Raw genomic sequence first — 23,798 nt, forward strand, 5'->3', positions numbered from 1 at the left:
CAAATTGATGACTCATGAGCAAAGTTAGTGCTGCCCCTTTAAGCCACTAAGTTTGGGGATGTTCTTTTATAAATGCAGCAATAAAGAACCAGAATAGCAACCCAACAGAAAAAATGGACAAAAGATTTGAACATATACTTCTCAAAAGAGAAAACCCATTCGTTTTCTCTTTTGAAGGAGAAGAGCAGAAGGAGAGGAGTACTGGGAAGATTTTTCTTCAAGATTCCATTTATTTATTTTTAGAGAGGGTGGAAGCAAGGGAGAAAGAAAGGAAGAGAAACATCCATATGGGAGAGAAACCTGGATGGGTCACCACTCCCGCGCCCCCTGCTGGGGGACCTGGCAGGCAATCCAGGCATGTGTACTGATCAGGAATCGAATCTGCAGGCTTTGGGTTTGCAGGCTGGAGCTCCGGCCACTGATCCACAACCAGCCAGGGCTCTGAAGATTCTTTAGGGTGTTAAAATATTTTCCGCCAAGGACTTATCATTATCTAACATACTATACTTTTTAAACTCATTTATTTTGTTTATCAGTCTCCCCACACTAGGCCGTAAGCTACCAACAGCAGGTTTTTGTCGGTTTTATTCACTACGGCACACCCAGTGTCTGGAAGAGTGCCTGGCACGTAGAAGGGGGTGGGCCACCGTTCCTAAAATAAATAAACATGACTTGCACACGTTGCATAGTAAAACTGCAGAACTGAGAATTTGCACCCATGTGTCGGGCCACCAATCAACCTGGTTAACATCGAGGAAACTGAAGGGGCGGGACCAGCAGTGGGGCGCGGTCAGTATCTGAAGTCTGAAGTCTCTCCCCAGCTAGATGCTCTGTGCGGTTAAGTGTGAAGCTAGCGGGGAACCCGGAGGGCGCTGCGGGACCTATTCTCCCGGTCCGGGACTACTCAAGGCATCACAGGACCTGTGAAGGAACCAGAGGGCCAGGTCCGCCCCTGCCGCAAGGTGGCGACAGATCCCGCTGGGCGCACCTGAAGTTGCCCCAGATCCCAGCCTCCTGCTCCTTCCTCCTGCGACCAGTGAGGCTGAGCCAAAAGGACTGGCAGTGCCCGGGACCCTGAGCCGAGGCCTGGCGGAGGAACCGCGGACTCCGGACAGACGGACCTCTGTTATTTGAGCTACAACCTGAAGGTGAGTCATCTCGAACGACTGGTTTAAGGTCAATGTGGCTCGACTGAGGAGAGCAGGGCTAGGACGGTGGCTGGGAGGAGGAGGGGCTTGAGAGCTGGCTGGCTGAGGTTTGGGACTTTTTCCCGAAGTGCCAGATAGTTTACAGGTTTGTTTCTTTTTTTTAATCCCTCTTTTGGATAAGGATGAGAAATGGAGGGAAAGAGTGTGAAGTAGGAACAGTGGCAGCGATGGCGCTGATCAGTCTATTATGAAGTTCAGTGGGACACGGGCGTAAGTTGATTGCATGCGAAGTGAAGAAGGAAAGGGACACAGCAACCCCTCAGGGTTCTGGTTTGAGCAACTGCGGAGATGGAGCTGCTGCGTGATGGGGGGGGGGGGGGGTGAGGGGTGAAAAGAGAGTTCCAGAATACAATTTGGGACCTTACTGAAACTTAGACAACTAGAGATTAGATAAAATTTGATCCACTTTCCTATTGAGGTCACTGGGAGAAAATGCCTATCAGGGGACTTCCAGCGAAGCTGAGGGTATTTTTGCTCCAGCTGACGAAAATGTTCTTGTGACTGGTGAAGTTGGACTCTGCTAATACTAGCGTTGGACCTGGATAAAATGTTACAGCCAGCCTCATTCTTGGGGTGAAGCGTCCAAGGACAGGAATATAAATGCAGCAGCAAATGAGAGTGTCAAGTGTTTCTTGTGATGGCAGCCGTCATCTGCCTGCCTGTCCCTATACCAACCTATGCACAGCCCAAGAAGCTGATCCTGCCAGCCTCTGTGCCCCGCGAAGACAGCAGCCTCGCAGCAGCCAATGCTGTGGTTATGAATGTGATAGTCAAGCCAGACTGTCTGAGTTTGTAATCCCAGCTTCAGTTCCGCTACCTGCATGACCTCAGGCAATTTTTTTGTGCCTCAGTTTTCTCATCTGTAAAATGGGAATAATAATATTTATGTCATATGATTGTGGTGAAGCACTTAAAAGAGTGCCAGGCACATTATAAAAAATTTTGTATTTGATAGGAGACTTGATCATGTGGGAGCAGTGAGTATCTTGGACAAACTCAAACTGCAGGCACAGATTTCTTTAATAAACACCAGATTTTTTAAGTTGTTTCTTTCCACCCCACTTTATGTCCTGAGAAAGCCGCCAGGTGGCGCTGTCCCACCAGCAGCAGGCGCTCAGCAGTGGAGTCAGGCTGGGAAGCAATCTGGGCATCACCATCACCTGAGGGCTTTGAAAAAATACCAGCGACCCCACCCCTCCCCCGCGGGCTCAGACTGAGACGGCCTGGGCATAAGTATTGTACAGAGCTTCATGGGTAGAGCTGAGAATCTGTGCTCTAGGCAGGGCAGGCAAGGAGATTCTGCAAGATATGAGCAGTAGTGGAGGGGGCCAGGGTGCAATTTGAGAGGCCAGCTGAGGAGAAGGGGCCATCCAGGAGACCGAGGCCAGCAAACTCTGAAGGTCAAGGGCTTCAGGACCTGGACAAGGCCCTGGGAGGTCCCCAGTGACCTTAGCAGACAAGATGCTGGGTGGGGATAGACTAAAGTGTACAGTAAAGCCACCAAGAAAGATGGGGAAAGGAGAGAATGGGTAGCAGGGCATGTACACAGTTCCTCTTAGAAGCTTGCAGATGGAAAGGAGAAGGACAGCAGAGGGCAACTGGAGGCAGATGTGGAATCAAGGAAAGTTTGGTTTGTTTTCTTTTAGGGTGGGGCCTGCTGGTCGAGTTGGGGTGCTGGAAAACCTCCAGGAAAAAGAGGAGAGAAGGAGGGGGTGTGGGAGCAGGCCCCGGAGCCCTGTGGGCCCACCTCAGAGTGAGAAGAGGAGGGAGGCGCTGGGCAAGAAAGAGCATGTGAGGAACCTGAAATAAGGAGGTAACACTGTGGCTCCCCTGTCCTCCAAAAACAAGAGTGGAGTGTGGAGCACAGGGGTTTAAAGACAAGGAAAGTCTGGAAGAAAAGGAGATGTGCTCCAAAAGCAGCAAGGAAGACAGATTACATCCTTCCCAGGCTAAGGTTAGATGGGAGGAGAAGAAACAGACCCTTACCCCACCTACTCTCCGTAGGTGTGGGGCCCTAAGTCTGCAATGGGGAGAGAATACTCCGAGTATAAGGAAAGGAGGGAGGGAGAGAGAGAGGAGGCAGAGCAATTGGAAGAGCTGCAAGGGGAAGGTGGGAACCAGAGGGGAAGCATGTTCACTGTGTCTGGGCTCTCATACCTCCAGCCCTGCAGCCCCACCCTGCCAGGCCCAGCCAGGTTCTTCTTCCTCCTGGAAATCTTTTCACAGACTGCCAGAGGAGCTCAGGTTCTCCTTCCTGTCTGTCCCCATACAAGCGCTCTGAAACAAAGCTAGTGCCTGTGCCCACCGGCAACTCAGGTCAGACATAGCTCAGGATGGGCTGGGATAGGTGGATAAACAAAATGAGTAAGTGAATGATGCTTAAAGACAATATTTGGGTGTCCCAAGGAATTCACTTGAGCAGCATGAGTGAAAGTCACAAGAGCTTCCAAGACAAGTGAAATGGGAAGGACCAAGTCATACTCCTGCCAGCCTTCTGCCCCTCCTCCTCCTGAGTGGGGCCCCACACTGTCCCCTACACTGATCCTCCCAGACGGACTGAAGCTGCAGAAAAGTGTGCAAGTGATATAATGGTCAGTGAGCACAGCTCCCCCCACACACTGAGGTGGGGACCAGGAATATAGACACACCTGGGAGAAACACAACTATTGGGGTGTGATTAGGAGGGGGCTGCTGCCAGTTTTTCTTTTAAAATGTTCATTCTGTCACTGTGTTCTCATAGTGAGACTCCTTATGACCTCACATGTATTTCTAGCACTGCCAGATAAATAAGGGGAAAGTAAGGGGGGAACACAGGGCTGGGGATGCTGTAGACAGCATGGAGAACATGCCTCTGAGCAGGGCCCCAGGATGGATTAGGGGTGAGTCCCAGAAATAGGAGAAGAAGCCAGCAGCAAGAGAAGCATCAGAGAAAAAAAACACCTGCTGGGCACATGCCTGCTGGGCATGGGCCAGCCCTCCCCACAAAAAGCTGCTGGTAGGCTAGGAGGTGATTCTTCCATTCACCAAAGATACAGCACTGAGCCACAGAGCAATAAAGTTATATCCTTCCTGATTATTTTCCAACTCTTCTGATTACTTCAATGGGAAAAAACAGTCCTGATGCAGAGCTAATATATTGTAATTATAAAACCTATAAACATGCAGACAAGTAAAGATATAACAGACATTGCTGTACCCACCATGCAGAAATAACCCACAATGTCCTTATGCTTTGGGGCCTTACACTCTCCTGATAATAGAAATAAATCATTCTAGCTATAGCTGAGGCCCATCCCCTCCCTAAGCACTGAAGCTTTGCTATGCAGGATTGGTTATTGGGTTAAGTGTTCTGATGTAAGGTCTCATTGACTTTTCTATACTTTGATATATGTGTATATCTCCATTAATAATGAATATTACAGTTTCCATGTGTTTTTCAATGCTTGTCACAGGCAACTTGCCTGTTTCTTGCACCGTGTCTTTGATGTGTAGGTGAGTGATGCAGGTGGAGTTCTTCCTTGCTGACTTTGCTGCTTTGGAGCAATGCCAGTGTTCACTCGCCCATTCCCCAACCATGGTGGAGTTGGGTCATTTCCTTTCTAGAATTATCGACAGTGACACGGTGAACGTCTTGGTAATGTGCCCTGATGAATATGGGAAAGGGCTTCTCTAGAGCATACATTTAAAAATGACATCATCATATCACAAGGGATACAAAAATCTAAGTAGGGTTGCCGAGTTGCTTTCCAAGTGGTCAGCTGATTCATATTCCCCCAGGCAGAGTACAGGATTTCCTGCTTCCACCACAGTCTCGCCAGCTCAGTGTATTATCAGGCTTTGTAATTTCTGCAGATCTTATGGGTGTGTACAAGTGTATATTTTGTTTTTTTAACTAGCATTTCCCAATTATTAGTGAGGTTGTGTTCTTCATGGCCAATTATGTTTTCTCCTTTGCAAACTGCCCATTCTCTCTTCACACATTTTTAATTAGGTTGCATGTCTTTTCCTTTTTAATAAATTTATTTTAATTGTCATTCAAGTACAGTTTTCTTTTACTCCCATCCCAGCCTACCCATCCCCAGCCTTCCTCACCTCCCTCCCATTTCCACCCCACCCTAGTTTTTGCCCATGTGTCTTTTATACTTGTTCCTGTAAACCCTTCCCCTTTCCCCCTGAAATTCCCTCCCCTCTCCCCTCTGGTCACTGTCAGCCTGTTCTCTATTTCAGTGTCTTTGCTTACATTTTGCTTGCTTGTTTGTTTTGTTGTTTAGCTTTAGTGTCTTTGTTTTGTGGTTCCTATTAAAGATGAGATCATACGGTATTTGTCTTTCACCGCTTGGCTTATTCCACTCAGCATGCTTTCCAGTTCCATCCATGTTGTTGCAAAGGGTAGGAGCTCCTTCTTTCTTTCTGCTGCATAGAATTCCATTGTATAAATGTACCGCAGTTTTTTGATCCATTCATTTATTGATGGGCACCTAGGTTGCTTCCAACTGTTGGCTATTGTAAATTGTGCTGCTATGAACATTAGGGTGCATAGGTTCTTTCGGATTGGTGTTTCAGGGTTTTTAGGATATAATCCTAGCAGTGGAATTGCTGGGTCAAAAGGCAGATCCATTTTTCGTTTTCTTAGAAAATTCCATGCACGTCTTTTTCTTATTTTATCTGGGTTTGTCATACATTTGTATGTTAATTGTCAACAATAGGCATTGGAAATACCTTTTCCTATGCTGTATTTTGCCTTTTTGTTTATTTTTTGGCTTATAAGTTTAATATAGTCAAATTTATCATTCTTTCACTCCACGGGGTTTGCTTTTTGTATCTTGTTCTTTCTTACCTCTGGTATCATAAGGTAGTTTCCAATATTTTCTTATTAAATGTTTTACAATTTTGCTTTTTATGGTTAGATTTTTAGTCCATCCAGAAATATTTCTGAAACCAGTGTTTGAGCTGTATGCCTTAAGTGTTGATGTAATTTTTTTACTGTGGGTTACTTTCAAATGTTTTTCAATGTCCATTATTATTTTGTTTTTACCCCTAGATTATCTAGAAATATATTTTTAATTTCCAAATGTATGGGAGTTTTTAAAACTTTTGTTTTAAATTTTTTTAGAATTACATAATCTTTTTAAAAAGATTTTATTCATTTATTTTTATAGAGGGGAAGGGAAGGAGAAAGAGAGGGAAAGAAACATCAGTATGTGGTTGCCTTTTTATGCCCTCAACTGAGGACCTGGCCTGCAACCCAGGCACATGTCCTGACTGGGAATCAAACCAGTAACCTTTTGGTTTGAAGGCTGGCACACAATCCACTGAGCCACACCAGCTAGGGCAGCCTTACATAATCTTCATATTACAAATTCTTTGGGATTTGTTGACACTTGTTAGGTCAGGTAGTATGTGGTGAACTCTTGTGTCTTATATGGATTATATGTTACATTTCTTTTTTAATATATTTTATAGATTATGCCATTAGTTATCCCATTTTTTTCTCCCCTTTATTCCCCTCTTCCCTGCACCCCTCCTACCACCAGCATTCCCACACCTTAGTTCATGTCCGTGGGTCATACATATAAGTTCTTTGGCTTCTCCATTTCCTATACTATTCCTAACCTCCCCCATCTATTTTGTATCTACCACTCCTGCTTCTTATTCCCGGTACATTTTCCTCCATTTGCCCCACCCCACCCTCCCCAATGGTAACCCTCCAAGTGATCTCCATTTCTGTGGTTCTGTTCCTGTTCTAGTTGTTTGCTTAGTTTGTTTTTGTTTTTGTTTTTAAGTTCAGTTGTTGATAGTTGTGAGTTTCTTGTCATTTTACTGTTCATATTTTTCATCTTCTTCTTTTTCTTAGATAAGTTCCTTTAACATTTCATATAATAAGGGCTTGGTGATGAAGGACTCCTTGAACTTGACCTTATCTGAGAAGCACTATATCTGCCCTTCCATTCTATATAATAGCTTTGCTGGATAGAGTATTTGTCGATGTAGGTCCTTGCCTTTCATGACCTGAAATATTTCTTTCTAGCCCCTTCTTGCCTGCAAATTTTCTTTTGAGAAATCAACTGATAGTCTTATGGGAACTCCTTTGTCAGTGACTGTCTCCTTTCCTCTTGCTGCTTTTAAGACTCTTTCCTTATCTTTAACATTGGGTAATGTAATTATGATGTGCCTTGTTGTGTGCTTCCTTGGGTCCAACTTCTTTGGAATTTTCTGAGCTTCCTGGACTTCCTGAAACTCTATTTCCTTTGCCAGACTGAAAAAGTTCTCCATTATTTTTTCAAATAAGTTTTCAATTTCTTGCTCTTCCTCTTGTCCTTCTGGCATCCCTATGACTTGGATGTTGGAACATTTAAAGTTGTCCTGGAGGTTCCTAAGCCTCTCCTCGTTTTTTTAGATTCTCATATCTTCATTCTGTTCTGATTGAATGTTTATTTCTTCCTTTTAGTCCAAATGGTTTGGTTTGAGTCCCAGTTTCCTTCCTTTCACAGTTGATTCCCTATACATTTTTCTTTTTTTCCCCTCTATTTTGCAACCATACTCAACCATTTCTGTGAGCATTCTGATTACCAGTGTTTTGAACTCTGCATCTGATAGGTTGGCTATTTCTTCATCATTAAGTTGTATTTTTGGAGCTTTGATCTGTTCTTTCATTTGGGCCGTAGTTTTTTTGTTTTGGTGTACTTGTTACGTAGTAAGGGGTGAAGCCTTACGTATTCACCAGGGCAGGGCAACCCAGGACAGTGTTATGGTGCTGTATGTGGGGGAGGGGTCCAAAAGGGAACAATTTGCTTGGCTCTCAGCCAGCTTTCAGTCACTACCCCCACAACCCACAAGCAAATTGGGCCCTTCTGATACTGATTCCCAGGTAGGTGGGTTTGTGTACATTCTTAGACCCTGTGGGTCTCTCCAACAAACTCTCCTGTGAGGCTGGGAGTTTCTCCCACCACCACAATCTCCACAGGTGTTTTCAGTCAGGTTTTGAGGTATTTTTCCCTTGCACTGGAACCCTGGGTTGTGTGGTCTGTCTTGCTCCCCAGTTGCTCCTCCCAGTTTATCCACATGCAAACATGGGACCACCCGGTCCACCAGCCACTGCCTTGCCTGATCTGTCAGCCACCGCCTTGCCAGGAGTCCTCTCCACTTGGCGGCCCATCTCTGCCCCTCCTACCAGTCCGAATGAATGTTTCTTCTTTAACTCCTTGGTTGGTAGACTTCCATACCGTTCAATTTTCTGGGAGGTCTGATTATTTTTTGTTTCTAAATTTGTTGTTTTCCTCCTTTTGGCTATGTGAGGAGACACAGTATGTCTACCTATGCCTCCATCTTGGCAGAAAGTCTATATTTCTATTTTGTAGTGGTTGTCTTTAAATTTGTAATATGAATACCTATCAAAGCCTAAAATTAATCAACATTGCTGTCTTCCACACAATACGAAGGATTGAAGAAAGCTTCAAATCACCCCTTACCAACCTTACACATTATCTTTGTCTAGAATTTTCAGTTCTACTTCATTTTGACTATACAAACCGACAGTAATAGGAGTAACAAAATAACAATGACTAATTTTGAAGGCATAAAAATGAAGTAGTAAAAGTTCTGTGCAAAGATAATATGTGAGATGAGTAAGGAATGATTTTTATGCCCCCTAAGTTAGTGATTATTATTTTTATCACTACTCTTAGTTTTGTTGTACAGAGTCAATGCCTGTTTGGACTTAGACTTTTACCCATTTCGTGCCCTCACATTTCTGTACTCCACTCCTTCCTTTGTGGACTCATTACATATATTCCTTCACACACTCAGTGAGAATCTGAGAGTGGAACTCTCTTTTTATTTCCTTATCTGAAATATTCTTATTTTGCCCTTATTCTTGAATGATAGTTTAGAATAAAAACTAGACTATTCCTGTGATTTTTCTTCAGTACTCTGAAGACATCATTCCACTGTGTTCTGTCCTTATTACTGAGTGGTCTGCTGTGTCTCTCACTGATGTTCCTTTCTGGAACTCTGCCTCTTCCTCCTTTTTTGTACCAAAGTCTTTTGTCTTTAATGGTCTACAAGTTTGTTACTATCTGGCAAAGTTTGAGTTTCTTTTTATTTTTCCTGCTCAGGACTTAAATCTGGAGATTTATGTTTTTCAATAATTCTTTTTAATTTTAAATAACCTACTGTTTTTTTCTTTTTTAATTTTCTTTTTTATTTTAGAGAGGGGGGAAGGGAGGGAGGTACAGAGGGAGAGAAACATCACTGTGAGAGAGAAACATCAATTGCTTGCCCAACCTGAGACTGAACCTGCAACCCAGGCATGTGCCCCAACCAGGTATTGAACTGGGACTTTTAAAGTCATTGACTGTTTGGACACAGATGCCCAACCAACTGAACCACACCAGCTGGGGCCATGTTTTTCAGTAATTCTAAAAATCTTCAAACATTATCTCCTCACTATTCCTTCCATTTCTTACCTTAAGATTCCAATGTGTATTAGACCCTCTATACTTCATGTTTTTTGTACTTACCCTCTTTTTATTCTCCATCCTTTTATCTCTCTGCAGCATTCTGGTTCACTAATTCTCTCTCCAACATTAGTTACTCTGATAGCTAACCCATCCAATGGTGTTCTAATTTCCATGTCACTGTTTTCAAGTTGGAGAAATTATTTTTATCTTGTTTTGTTTCTCTGATTTTCTGGTTATTTTTTCATAGTAACTTATGGTTTTCATAGTATCTTAGAGGTTTTTTTTTTTAAGATTTATTTATTTTTATAGAGAGAGGGAGGGGAAAGAGTGAGAGAGAAACATTAATTGGTTGCTTCTCACACATGCCCCAACTCAGGACCAGGCCCACAACCCAGGCATGTACCCTGATTAGGAGTCAAACTGGCAGACTTTGAGTTTGAAGGACAATGCCTTACCAACTGAACCAAACTAGTCAGGGCTATCTTATGGTTTTAAGAGAATCTTTTAGGTGTTTAAACAATTTAGAAGAATTTACTTTATGGTTTCATTAGACTATTGTATTTCCTGAAGTTCTAATACTTTTTGTAGTGATTGCTGACTCTCGTTCATGTTGATTGAGGGCATGTTTTGGTGACAGTGGATCCTTGATGGTATTAGGGTTGCAATGTATTTGTTTATCATGCTAAGGACAGTTCTACAATCACCATTTTGTTAAGTGGTACTTTGTCTTTTAATCAGAAAAGGATTTTGAATTTTTCTCATGTACTTTTAGGTCCTATGGAAATGATCATATAGTTTTCTGTTTAAATATAATTTCCTTTTGGTTCCTTCTAACACAAACATTTCACTCATCACTCTAATTAAAATAAAATGTCCCCCACTTCCTACCCCCACCCCCTTCCTCTGTTTTATTTATATCCATAACACTTATCACCAGCTGACAGTAAGAACACTGATACTTTCTTCCCATTATTGTATTCCTAGTGACTAGAACATTGTAGATAGAATTTCCTGACATTGTAGATAGAATGTGTTGCATCACTTTCATAGAGAGACTGGTCTGCAGTTGTCTTTGGGGAGGGGGTTCTTTCTTTGTTAAGCCACCTGTTTTACAGGAGCCTCTTCTTTGGAAGGGGTTAGGGCCATGTTCCAGGCTGGCAGAAATTATCTTTAAGATTCAGAGTTTTGTCTGTGTTGTTTTAGCCTCCACCACCACACCCCCAACCAGTGGAGAAGAATAGGAGGTGTTGTAGGGCTCCTCACCACACAAGTCTTCCTTCTCTCTTCTCCACCCAGAGGACTACTCCCCACAAGTGTGGTCTCTCTCTCTCTATTTGGTTCCTCATTCATTGCACCTCCTCTGCTTCTTGGGACCACAATAGATCCAGGGAAACTCTTGCTCATAGTTTGGGTTCCTTGTTTCTACTTTTGTAAAAGTTTTTGATTCTAAACCTCAGAGTGTGTTCTTTGTCTTAAAGCCATTTGCTTTGCCAGCTCTGCAGTCCCTGAAAGTTTGTCTCTGCTTGCTCTAACTGAATCCCCAATTCTTTCAAATGCCTTCCCAGCTATTTTGCAGTTCAGAATTTCAGCTGCTCCTTAGTCTAAGTGAAGACAGAGTTTGCATTTCCGTTTCTTATTCCGCTTGTTGCCCTTAGGAGAGTTTGAAGGAGGGGGGTGGTGACCTTACTCCTCCATCTCAAGCTGGAGGACTTCATGCACCTTGCCAGCCTCTCTTCCATGGAGCATTGTCTGTGGGACTCTAATGCACCCTGCTGACGACCGCGGATCTCTGTTGTGGTTTTATGTTTGCTTCTTCAAAAGGCTGCAGAAACATCACCAGAATGAACAGATTTATGCTAACTTCTTGGATGTTTTGAAAATCAAATTTTGATCCCAAACCTTCTCAAATTAAAGGTAGTTCATTTGGGCTGTCAAAAAAAAGAAATATCTTCCCAGTCAGGGTACAAGCCTGGGTTGCAGGCCAGTTCCCAGCATGGGACACACGAGAGGCAACCACACATTGATGTTTCTCTCCCTGTCTCCTTCCCTTCCCCTCTAAAGATAAATAAATAAAATCTTAAAAAAAAAGACTCCTCTTTTAGAAAAGAAAAAAAATATATATATATATCCCTGGCTGGTGTAGCTCAGTGGATTGAGCATGGGCCTGCGAACCAGAGGATCGCGGTTCGATTCTATGTCAGGGCACATGCCTGGGTTGCAGGCCAGTTCCCAACAGGGGACGCACAAGAGGCAACCATACATTGATATTTCTCTCCCTCTCTCCTTCCCGTCCCCTCTAAATATAAATAAATAAAATCTTTTTCAAAAAAAGAAAAGAAATATCATAGACTGAGTGCTATATAAGCAAAAGAAGTTTAACACTTGTATTTCTCACAGTTCTAGAGGCTGGAAAGTCCAAAATCAGGATGCTTATCAATCCAGTGTCTATTGAGAGTCCCCTTACTGGTTCATATACAGCATCTTTTCACTGTCATTATGTGTTTGTGGGATAAGGGGGTTCTCTCAGGCCTTTCTTATAAGGGCACTGATCCCATTTGTGAGGGCTTTGCCCTCATCATGACCTAATCACATCCCAAGGCCCCACCTCCTAATATCCTCATCTTAAGGGTTAGGATCCCAACATATGAATTGGGGGAGGTGGAACATAAATATTCAGTCTATAACACAGGTCTAGGAATATTTTCACCTCAGGGGAGTCTTTTTCTTTGTCACTCAGAGCCCAGACAATAAAGCTGCCTCAGTGACTAGAACATTTTCTAGGAAACCTTTCATTAGGCATACAATCTAGCTTTATGTGTGTCTGTCCCTAATCCCTGCCTCATTTTCTGTCATAAGGTAGTGCAACTCAGTCCCCTCACTCCTTGGACCAATAGTAGGATGCCCACCCTGGGACCTGCAGCATTGGATCATGAACTTACAGCCTGGTTTTCCCTTCTCTCTTCATTCATGGGGACTTTGCATTTCTCCCATCTGAGCTTAGCCAGGCCATCACATGTCTGGGTGTTTGTAACACAAGGTTGTTCTGACCGTCTGGGCTGCCATTCTGCCTAGACCAGGAGCAGTTAGATCTGTAGCAGTTGCAATGTTGCAGTCTCTCTTGTTAACCGTGAAAACAGATCCCGGCCTTGGGCAGACAACTGCCTCTATTTTCCCTTTTTGTGTGCATAACTTTTTAATGCTTTCTGTATATTAAAAAAGAATTTCGGGTCTCTATTGTTTTCTTTTAAATTATCATTTTTGTAAAATAAATTTAAGAATCCTGGGAAGATGGTAGTGGTGGTAGAAACATAGTTTTGTGTATTTCAGAATCTGCAAATAAACACAGAACAATGATGTATTAAAACCAAAATCCAAGGACAATATTTACAAGACAATCAGACAAGGAATCCCCCTGTCACTACAAAATACAAGCAGGTAGATAAGTCATGAGACCTGCACAATATCAGTATGAGGTTTGGGGAGAGCAGAATGAAGCAGAAGGGTACCAGGGCACCTAAGGACCCTGCACACACAGCATAGTGCAAGATGAGTGAGCACACACCCCTCCACCCCCCACACAAGCTCGAGAAGAGTAAAGGAATCAGGCAAGGACCTACAGCTGAGACTGGGAGGGACTTTGTTCACTCTACCAGTGAATGAGGCAGGGATCTGCAGTAAGACCTATGAATTCTCACACTGAGCCACCAGGGTTCCCTTCGCAGACTGAAACTACAATGGACAGCAAGTGTTAGGACTGGAATCAAAATAAGGTCAGATGTGAATAATAAAGACAGAGAGAAGCTCCCACTCATGTCCAGAACCAGATTGGGAAGAGAAATGCACCGGCCTTGGGCACACAATTTCAAGGGGCACCAAACAACCAAGTGATCAAGATAAATGAAATGTTAATTCAGTAATTGTTAAATTCCACCCTGGCTGGTGTAGCTCAGTGGATTGAGCTTGGGCTGTGAACCAAAGGGTCACAGGTTTGATTGCCAGTCAGGGCACATGCCTGGATTGCAGGACAGGTACCCAGTGGGGGCCATGTGAGAGGCAACCACATTCTCTCTCTCTCTCTCCCTCCCTTCCCATCTCTAAAAATGAATAAAATCTTTAAAAAATAATTGTTAAATTCCCGTAAGTGAAATCATTTTGGTATTTGTCATTCTCTCTCTGACTTATTTAACTTAGCACATACCCCCTAGGTCTGTTGTTGCAAATGACAAGATTTCACCTTTTTCATTGCTAAATAATATTTCATTTCATATATGCCACATCTTCTTTATCCATTCATCTATAAAAGAACATCTAGGTTGTTTTCACATCTTAGCTATTACTAGCTGTCTTCAGATAAATACTCAGTGTGGAATTGCTGGATCATATGGCAACTGTTTTTACTTTTTGAGGAATCTCCATACTGTCTCCATAGTGGCTGCACTAACTTACAATCCCAACAGCAGTGCAGTAGGGTTTCCTTTTCTCAATACCCTTCTCAACACTTTTTTGTTGACGTATAGATGACAGCCATACTGACAGGTGTGAGGTGATATGTCCTTGTGGTTTTAATTTTTTTAAGTATATTTTATTAATTATGCTATTATAATTGTCTTATTTTTTTTCCCCTTTATTCCCCTCTTCCCTGCACCCCTCCTACCACCAGCATTCCCACACCTTAGTTCATGTCCGTGGGTCATACATATAAGTTCTTTGGCTTCTCCATTTCCTATACTATTCCTAACCTCCCCCATCTATTTTGTATCTACCACTCCTGCTTCTTATTCCCGGTACATTTTCCTCCATTTGCCCCACCCCACCCTCCCCAATGGTAACCCTCCAAGTGATCTCCATTTCTGTGATTGTGTTCCTGTTCTAGTTGTTTGCTTAGTTTGTTTTTGTTTTTGTTTTTAAGTTCAGTTGTTGATAGTTGTGAGTTTCTTGTCATTTTACTGTTCATATTTTTCATCTTCTTCTTTTTCTTAGATAAGTTCCTTTAACATTTCATATAATAAGGGCTTGGTGATGAAGGACTCCTTGAACTTGACCTTACCTGAGAAGAGCTTTCTCTGCCCTTCCATTCTAAATGATAGCTTTGCTGGATAGAGTATTCGTCAATGTAGGTCCTTGCCTTTCATGACCTGAAATATTTCTTTCTAGCCCCTTCTTGCCTGCAAATTTTCTTTTGAGAAATCAACTGATAGTCTTATGGGAACTCCTTTGTAGGTAACTGTCTTCTTTCCTCTTTCTGCTTTTAAGATTCTTTCCTTATCTTTAACATTGGGTAATGTAATTATGATGTGCCTTGGTGTGTGCTTCCTTGGGTCCAACTTCTTTGGAATTTTCTGAGCTTCCTCGACTTCCTTGGAAGTCTATTTCCTTTGCCAGATTGGGAGAGTTCTCCTTCATTAAGTTTTCAATTTTTTTCTTCTCCTTCTGGCACCCTTATGATTCAGATGTTGGAACATTTAAAGTTGTCCCAGAGTTTCCTGAGCCTCTCCTCATTTTTTAAAATTCTCGTTTCTTCATTCTGTTCTGGTTGAATGTTTATTTCTTTCTTATTGTCCAAATCATTGATTTGAGTCCTCATTTCCTTCCTGTTACTGCTGGTTCCCTGTACACTTTCCTTTATTTCACTTTGTATAGCCTTCATTTCTTCCTTCATTTTGCAGACATACTCAACCATTTCCGTGAACATCCTGATTACCAGTGTATTGAACTCTGAATCTGATAGGTTGGCTATCTCTTCATCACTTGGTTATATTTCTGGTGCTTTGATCATAAAGTTCTAATCATGAAAGAAAAGATTAATAAATGTAACTATATTAAAATTAAGAATTTCTGTTTGTTAAATGATGCTTTAAAGAAAGTAAAAACTCAAGCCACCATCTAGGAGAACATATCTACAACATATATAAGCAACAAAGGAAGAGTATTCAGAACAAATAAATAATAATCAGTAAGAAAAAGATAAACAGCCTAAGTGCCCATCAGTAGATGAGTGGATTTAAAAAGTTGTGGAACATTTACACAATGGAATACTATACAGCAATAAAAAAGAAGAAATTCTTGCCCTTAAGAGAAACAAGCCAGGCAATAAAAGACAAATACCATATGATTTTACTTATAACTGGAATCTAAGAAACAAAATAAATTAAAAAGTAAAATAGAATCAGAGGCACAGAAATAAGGAATAAACTGACAGCTCTAAGAGGGGAGAAGGGAGGATGGGACTGGTTGAAAGAAGGTGAAGGGATTAGACAAAGAACATATATGCAGCACCCATGGACATGGACAACAGTTTGGGGATTGACTGGAAAGGGGGATCTGGGAGGAGGGGGACAAAGGGAGAAAATTGGGACAACTATAATAGTTTAAACAATAAAAAGAATTTAAAGAATAAATAATAAAAAGATAAACAACCCAATAGAAAAATGAAAAACCAGTGGTCCATAAATATGCTCTATCTCATTAGTAATGCAGAAAATGGAACTCAGGATGACAATGAGATGCCATTTTATACCCACCAAATTGGAAAAGAAAAATTTTAATCTGACAGTTCAAAGTGTTGGTGAAAACATGGAGGTTGCCTTTACTGCAGGTGGGAGTATGAATTGGTACAACCACTTGGGGAATGATTTGTCAGTATTTCATAAAACTGAATATGTGCATATCCCATGAGCAGGATATTCCAATCCTAGGTACATGCCTAGAAAAATTCTTGCATGGGTGTTTAAGGAGATATTTGCAAGATGGATCATAATAGCAGTCTTTGAAATTAAAAAACATTACAACCCATATTTTCATGGATGCACTAATGTATAAATAAACTGAAAAATTCATGTAATGTTACCCAGATGTGAAAATGGATGACTGGTAAGTACATGCAGCACTGAAGATGAATCTTGGAAACATAAAGTGAATAAGAAAAAGGAAAGCCTCAGAAGACAACACACTGTAAGACACTGTTTTTATAAATCTCAAAGAGAAGCAAAACTGAGCAACATGTTTCTGAGAAATATATTCATATTAGGTGACAATATTTTTTAAAGCATAAGAATGACAAACACAAAATTCAAGGCAGGGGAAGGAATAGGTGACTTAATGATGGGCATGCTGCTGTGAAGTAAGGGTGATCATGTTCCAGATCTGAAGTTTTGGGTTGGTTTGCAGGTTTTCAGGTTGTTATTATTATTATAGCTTACATTTACATTATATATTTCTAAAAACAAGCCCTGGTTTATTAAGATTAAGTGCTTATACTAAGCAAAAGATGTCATTAATAAGCAAGTGCCTGACTGGGAGAAGAGATTCACTATATATATATGTCTGATACAAGAACATGTGCATACCAATAAGAAAAGGGCAAACAGTGCAATTAGAAATTACACAAAGGACTGCAATAAACATTTCATAAAGATAATATCCTAATGGCCAATAAGCCTGTGAGAAAGTACTCAATTTTATCATTCATTGAGGAAATGCAAATTAAAACTGCAGTGACATACGTCTGCATGCCAAACAGGGCAGCTAAAATGTAAAACTGACAATAGTAACTACTGACAAGGATATGGATGGAGTATCTGAAAATTGTCATTAACTACTAAGTTTAAATTTATGCTCAACACTATGATTCACCAATTTGATTCTCAGATACCTACCCAACAGAAATAAGTGCATATGTCTACAAAAGATATGCATGAGAATGTTGACAGCTTTATTCACAATAGCCTCAAACTGGAAAAAGTCTGCATGCTTATTAACAAGTTTAATAAATTATGCTATATTAATACATAGAAAAGAACAAATTACTGATACACAACAACATGGGTTCATCTCCACTATGTTGAGCAAATAATTGTGTGTATGGGAGGAGGGGCAGGTTAATTAATCTATGATGATAGATATTAGAATAGTGGCTACCTCTTGGTATGAGAAGGTCTTGCCTTAGAAGGTATAGGAGGGAAACTTCTGGATGATGGGAATATTTTAGATCTTGATCTGAATGGTTATATGGCATATACATATGCAAATATTTATAGCATTGTTTAATGAAGATTTGTGTTTGTACCTATATATAGGTTATACCCTTTTTAAAAAGTCTTCTAGTATTCCCTTTCAACCAGTTTTCTCCTTTCCGGGATTCTCTGTATAAGAATTCTGGACCCCTTGACATTTTGCCTGAGGAAAGCAACTTGAATCACAGCAAAAAACATAACAAAGAAACTGAGTTTTTCTTCCAGCCAAGATGTAGATATAGGTAGACATACTGTGCCTCCTTCCACAACCAAAGTAAGGACAACAAAAAATTAGAAACAAAATAACAACCATAACTGATTAAAAATTGAACTGTAGGGCAGTCCAAGGACCAAGGTGTTAAAGTAAACACTTTCATCCAGACCGGTAGGAGGGGCCGACTGAGGTGGCTGGGCAGAGAGGGATTGCGGAAAAAAAAAAAAAAAGTGGTGACTGGACAACTCCAGGCGTGCAAAGCAGCAGCTGGCAGACCCCAGCAGGCATGCAAGGCAGAGGCTGGTGGACCAAGGGAGGCGGCAGATTGTGGAGGGGCTTGGTGCACAAGGGGGCTTGCAGAACCCAGCAGTCCCACATTCAAGTGAAGATAAACCAGGTGAAACTGGGGAGTGAGACAGACTATGCAACCCAGGGCCCCAGCGCAGGGAAATAAAGCCTCAAAACACTGATTGAAAACACCTGTGGGGGTTGGGGTGCCAGGAGAGACTCCCAACCTCACAGAAGAGATTGTTGGAGACACCCACAGGGTCCTAGAACATACATAAGCCTACCCACTGGGAATCAGCACTAGAAAGACCCAGGTTGCTTGGGGGAAGCAGCAGAAAGGACTGAAATCCAGCAGAGAGCAGAGCAAACACAACTGTTCCCTTCCAAACCCTCCCCCACATGCAGCATCACAACCCAGACACTGGGTTGCCCTGCCCTGGTGAAAACCTAAGGCTCTGCCCCTTACTACATAATAGGTGCGTCAAGACAAAAAAAAAAAAAAGGCCCAAACGAAAGGAACAGATCAGAGCTACAGAAAAAATACAACTAACCAATGACTAGATATCCAACCTATCAGATGCACAGTTCAAAGCACTGGTGATCAGGATGCTCACAGAATTGGTTGAATTTGGTCAAAAATTAGATGAAAATATGAAGCCTACACTAAGTGAAATAAAGGAAAATGCACAGGGAACCAATAGTGATAGGAAGAAAACTGGGACTCAAATCAATAGAGTGGACCAGAAGAAAAAAAGAACCAAACAGAAAAGAATAAAGAAACGAGAATTTAAAAAAATGAGGAGAGGCTGAGGAACCTCCAGGACATCTTTAAACGTTCCAACATCCGAATTAGAGGGGTACCAGAAGGAGCAACAAGGAAGAGCAACAAGTGGAAAAGTTATGTGAACAAATACTAAAGGAGAACTTCCCCAATCTGGCAAAGAAAATAGACTTCCAGGAAATCCAGGAAGCTCAAGGAGTCCCAAAGAAGTTAGACCCAAGAAGGAACACACCAAGGCACATCGTAATTACATTAGCCAAGATTAAAATGAAGGAGAGAGGCTTCCGGCCAAGATGGAGGCATAGGTAGAAATACTGTGCTTCCTTGCACAACCAAAATTAAAGACAACAATGATTTAGAAACAGAAACAACCAGAACAGACAGAAAGTTAAACTGTACAGAAGTCCGACAACCATTTAACCAGACCAGTAAGAGGGACAGAGTCAGCGGCCGGTGGAGAGGGATCACAGCAGGAAAAGGCAGTGGCAGCCTGACCCAGGAGTGCAGGCGCCACAGGACTAACTGGAGTCACACATTCGCACACAGCTAAACTAGGCAAAAACGGGCAGCAAGACATACTGCACAACCCAGGGACCCAGCAATGGGAAATAAAGCCTAAAAGCACTGAATGAAAAAGTGCCGCCTGTGTGAAGCAGCAGAGGGGACTAAAATCCAAGAGAGCACAGAACAAGCGCCACTGTGCCCTCTCTGACCCAGACCCCACAAACAGCGGTCACAACCCAGCAACTTGGGTTGCCCTGCCCTGGTGAACATCTAAGGCTCCACCACTCATACCTAACAGGCGCAACCTGACCAAAAATGGCTCAATCAGAAGAACAAATCAAAGGCCCAGAGCCAATACTTTTAAGCAACCAAGAGAGCCAACCTACCAGATGCTCAGTTCAAAGCACTGGTAACCAGGATGGTCACAGAACTGGTTGATTTTGGACACAAACTAGATGAAAAAATGAAGGCTACACTAAATGAAACGAAGGGAAATGCACCGGGATCCAATAGTGATGGAAAGAAAACTGGGACTCAGATCAAGGGAGTGGACCAGAAAGAAGAAACAACCAAACAGAAAAGAATGAAGAAAAAATAATTCAAAAAAAAGTGAGGAGAGGCTTAGGAACCTCCAGGACATCTTTTTTTTTTTTTAATTTTATTTAGTTATTTTTCAAGTACAGTTTTTTGTCTATTTCTCCCATCCCAGCCACCCCCCCCCCGCCCCTTGCTCCCCACCTCTCTCCCATTTCCTCCCCCTCTAGTCCTCATCCCTGTGTCTTTCATACTTGTTCCCTCCCTTCCCTCAAAATCCCTCCCTTTTTCCCCCTTAAATTTCCTTCCCTCTCCCCTCTGGTCACTGCCCACTTGTTCTCCATTTCAGTGTCTTTGTTTTTATTCTGTTTGCTTGTTTGTTTTGTTGTTTAGCTTCCTGTTAAAGGTGAGATCATACGGTATTTGTCTTTCCACGCCTGGCCTATTTCACTCAGCATAATGCTTTCCAGTTCCATCCATGTTGTTGCAAAGGATAGTAGCTCCTTCTTTCTCTCTGCTGCATAGAATTCCATTGTGTATATGTACCACAATTTTTTGATCCATTCATTTACTGACGGGCACCTAGGTTGCTTCCAACTCTTGGCTATTGTAAATTGTGCTGCTATGAACATTGTGGTGCACAGGTTCTTTGATACTGATGTTTTAGGATTCTTAGGATATAATCCTAGCAGTGGAATTGCTAGGTCAAAAGGCAGGTCAATTTTTATTTTTCTGAGAAAATTCCATACTGTTTTCCATAATGGTTGTACCAGTCTGCAATCCCACCAACAGTGGACTAAGGACCCCTTTTGCCCACACCCTCTCCAACATTTGTTGTTTGTTGCTTTGTTTATGATAGCCATCCTGACTGGTGTAAAGTGGTATCTCATTGTGGTTTTAATTTGCATCTTTCTGATAGCTAACAATATTGTGGACAGCTACATGCAAAAAAATGAAATTTGAGCACCAACTTACACCATACACCAAAATAAATTCAAGGTGGATAAAAGACTTAAATATAAGCCATGACACCATTAAAGTCCTAGAGGAGAACATTGGCAAGAAAATCTCAGATCTTCCACGCAGCAACATTTTTACCGATATGTCCCCTAGAGCAAGGAATATAAAGGAAAGAATAAACAAATGGGATCTCATCAAAATAAAAAGCTTCTGCATAGCTAAAGAAAACAGTATTAAATTAAAAAGACAACCAACTGTATGGGAAAACATATTTGCCAATGATACCTCAGACAAAGGTTTAATCTCCAAAATATGCAAAGAACTTACACGGCTCCACTCTAAGAAGACACCCAACCAAATTAAAAAATGGGAAAAGGACTTGAACAGACACTTCTCCAAGGAGGACATACAGAATATCCAGAGACACATGAAGAGATCCAGGACATCTTTAAACGTTCCAACATCCAAATTATAGGGATGCCAGAAGGAGAAGAGGAAGAGGAAGAGCAACAAGTGGCAAACTTATTTGGACAAATAATAAAAGAGAACTTCCCCAGTCTGGCAGAGGAAATAGATGTCCAGGAAGCTCAGAGAGTCCCAAAGAAGGTGGACCCAAAGAGGAACACACCAAGGCACATCATCATTACATTACCCAAGATTAAAATGAAGGAGAGAATTCTAGAAGCAGCAAGAGATGAGAGGACAGTCAGCTGCAAAGGAGTTCCCATCAGACAGTCAGCTGATTTATCAAAAGAGACCTTACAGGCAAGAAGGGGCTGGAAAGAGGTATTCCAAGTCATGAAATCCAAACACCTACATCCATGATTGCTCTATCCAGCAAAGCTCTCATTTAGAATGGAAGGACAGATAAAGTGCTTTTCTGATAAGGTCAAGTTCAATGAGTTTATCATCACCAAGCCCTTATTATATGAAATGTTAAAGGGACTTATCTAAGAAAAAGAAGATAAAAAAAAAACACGAACAGTGAAAGGACGGCAAACTCACAGTTATTAACAACCACACTTAAAACAAAAGCAAACTAAACAGACAGCTAAAACAGGAGCAGAACCACAGAAATGGAGATCACATGGAGGGTTAGCAACAGGGGAATGGAAGAAGGAGAGAGGGGGAAAAGGTACTGAGAAAGTAGCATAGACAGTGGGGAGAAATAAGGGAGGGCAGGATTAGTGTGGGAAATGTAGAAGCTAAATAACTTATAACACATGGACATGAACTAAAGAGGGGGAAGGTGGGTGGGAGGGGTTGTGCAGGGTGGAGGGGAATGAAGGGGGGAAAATGGGACAACTGTAATGAAATATTCAATAAAATATATTTTAAATAAATAAATAAATAAGTAAAATGAAGGAGAGAATCCTAGAAGCAGGAAGAGATAAGGGGACAGTTACCTACAAAGGAATTCCCATCAGACTGTCAGCTAATTTCTCAAAAGAGACCTTACAGTCAAGAAGGGGCTGGAAAGAATATTCCAAGTCATGAAATCCAAACACCTACATCCAAGATTCCTCTATCCAGAAAAGCTTTAACTTACAAAGGAAAGGCAGATAAAGTGCTTCCCAGATAAGGTCAAGTTCAAGGAGTTCATCATCACCAAGCCCTTATTACATAAAATGTTAAAGGGACTTATCTAAGAAAAAGAAGAGGACTTCCGCCAAGATGGAGGCATAGGTGGAAACACCTTGCATCCGCACACAACCAAATCTAAAAACAAAGTTTTAACAACATAAACATAACCAAACCACACAGAAAATGGACAAAATGGAGTCCGAAGACAACGAAACGCTCAGCTAAACCGGTAAGTGGAGCGAAGCCAGCAGCAGAGCGGGTTGGCAAAAAAGATCCCCGACCGGGTGGTGCACAAGCAGCCGAAGGCGCAGATCCCAGGTGCCGGCTGGCTACAGGCGGACACAGGGAAGAGGCATGGCTGGCTGTCTGCGGTCGGTCGAGCATTTGCAAGCAGATAAACCAGTGAAGAGGCGAGCATTGAGACCGCACAGCACAGGGCAGTGGGCTCACACAGTTCCCGATAAACAGGCCGGGGCAGTGGGACGGGCTGGCGAGCGGAGAGGACCGCCATTGCTCCTTCTCTGACCCCGCCCCCACATACAGCATCACAAACCAGCCACCTGAGTGGCCCCGCCCTGGTGAACACCTAAGGCTCCTCTCCTCATACTAAGAGGCACAAACAGATAAAAACATGGCTCAAGAACAACTCAGAGCCCCAGAGCCGATAAATCTAAGTGATGAAGAAATAGCCAAACTTTCAGATGCACAGTTCAAAACACTGGTGATCAGGATGCTCACAGAACTGGTTGATTTTAGTCACAAATTAGAGAAACATATGAAAGCTAAACTAATTGAAATGAATGGTAATGCACAGGAAACCAACAGTAATGGAAAGGAGACTGGGACTCAAATCAAGGGAGTAGACCAGAAGGAAGGAAAAAATGACCAAACAGAAAAGAATGAAGAAACAAGAATTCAAAAAAATGAGGAGAGGCTTAGGAAACTCCAGGACATCTTTAAACATTCCAACATCCAAATTATAGGGGTAGCAGAAGGGGAAGAGGAAGAGCAACAAGTGGAAACCTTATTCGAACAAATAATAAAAGAGAACTTTCCCATTCTGGCAAAGGAAATAGACTTCCAGGAAATCCAGGAAGCTCAGAGAGTCCCAAAGAAGGTGGACCCAAGAAGGAACACACCAAGGCACATCATAATTACATTAGCCAAGATTAAAATGAAGGAGAGAATCCTAGAAGCAGCAAGAGATAAGGGGACAGTCACCTACAAAGGAGTTCCCATCAGACTGTCAGCTGA

The 23,798-nt window shown here is 42.0% G+C and overlaps 1 long non-coding RNA gene across 2 annotated transcripts in view; it reads left to right on the forward strand.

Annotated features, from left to right (window-relative positions):
* The first annotated feature begins 829 nt into the window (after window positions 1-829).
* Window positions 830-23,798, forward strand: part of LOC128627192 (uncharacterized) — a 35,925-nt gene continuing 12,956 nt past the window's right edge. For both annotated transcript variants that reach the window (XR_008391350.1, XR_008391349.1), the window contains exon 1: window positions 830-1,148. This is a non-coding gene — a long non-coding RNA (uncharacterized LOC128627192). The remainder of the gene's footprint in view (window positions 1,149-23,798) is intronic.

The sequence above is a fragment of the Artibeus jamaicensis genome, unplaced genomic scaffold, assembly GCF_021234435.1.
Source record: "Artibeus jamaicensis isolate MK-2021 breed Jamaican fruit bat unplaced genomic scaffold, CSHL_Jam_final contig_332, whole genome shotgun sequence".
NCBI classification, from domain to species: domain Eukaryota; kingdom Metazoa; phylum Chordata; class Mammalia; order Chiroptera; family Phyllostomidae; genus Artibeus; species Artibeus jamaicensis.